Below are 1120 nucleotides of genomic sequence, written 5' to 3'. Positions count from 1 at the left end.
ATAATCTTGGGGGGTGGAAGTGATCAGAGAGAGGTCAATGGCAGGGGAAAAGGAGACACATGTAATACTTTAAACAATAAAGAATTAAAACAACAACAAAACTAGTGCAATTCCTGAAAGTTAACACTGGGCTCATGCATTAAGAGCATGCTCCAGCACTGTCTCCACTACCCACTATTTTCAAGAGAACTCCTGCCATTAACCCAGAAAGTTAAATGTAAATAACCTGAAGACTTGGCAGTGGTTAGGAGTGGGCAGTGTGTGCTCAGGGAATGTGAACAATTATACTGAATAGGCAATAAGAAAAATGCAAAATGCTGTTCTGGGACATGGTGAGCATTGGAAGTACAAATTTCACAGGTAATCCCCAATTTCAGTTTTCCCAACAGGTCAGCACCAGCTAAAACTTTTCGAGCTACAGCAGGTAATAATGGAGCATCGGATTTGTAAATGCTAGAGAGAAGATGAACAAGCAATAAAGAAACCATGAGGGAGGGGGGACAAGTCAATGCTACTTATGGGTAACCTGTTAGCTGTGGAAGCACCTGTAGTGTCCCAAATTCACAGCGCATGAGAGCACCCTGTATATTCCCCTAACCGTCAGCATGGCTTAGATGTTATGATCAACATAAAAATTGCACCAAGTTGCCCTAGCTGGTTTGGTTCAGTGGACAGAGTGTTGGGCCACAGACTGAAGGATCCCAGGTTTAATTCCCATTGAGGGCACATGCCCAGCTTGCAGGCTCCTCCCCAGTCAGGCCCTGGTTGGGAGGCAGCTGGTTGATGATGCTCCTCTCTCATCAATGTTCCTATCTCTCTATCCCACTTTCTTCCTCTCTCTCTAAAAAAAATCAATAAAACATATTTTTTAAAAACAAAAAACGGATCCTTGAGCAATCTTATTACCATTGTTTTGAACTCTGTATCTAGTACTTTGCTTGATTCCATTTTATTTAGTTCTTTTTTTAGAGATTTCTTTTGTTCCTTCATTTGTGACATGTTTCTTTGTCTCCACATTTTGACTGCTTCCCTGTGTTTCTATGTATTAGGTAGAGCTACTAAGTCTCTTGGATTTGGTAGAGTGGCCTTGTGTAGTATGTCCTATAGGGCCCAGTGGAAC

General features: G+C 41.9%; 1 protein-coding gene across 1 annotated transcript in view; it reads right to left on the bottom strand.

The window, feature by feature from the left end:
* The window catches only part of TRIM55 (tripartite motif containing 55), a gene marked incomplete at its 3' end in the record, with an annotated part of 25604 nt that overhangs the window by 17066 nt on the left and 7418 nt on the right, over positions 1-1120 (bottom strand). The window lies entirely within an intron of this gene.

The sequence above is a fragment of the Myotis davidii genome, unplaced genomic scaffold, assembly GCF_000327345.1.
Source record: "Myotis davidii unplaced genomic scaffold, ASM32734v1 scaffold2723, whole genome shotgun sequence".
Classification (NCBI taxonomy): Eukaryota; Metazoa; Chordata; class Mammalia; order Chiroptera; family Vespertilionidae; genus Myotis; species Myotis davidii.
The sequence above is the reverse complement of the archived record's forward strand: the minus strand, read 5'-3'. Positions and strand labels throughout refer to the sequence as shown.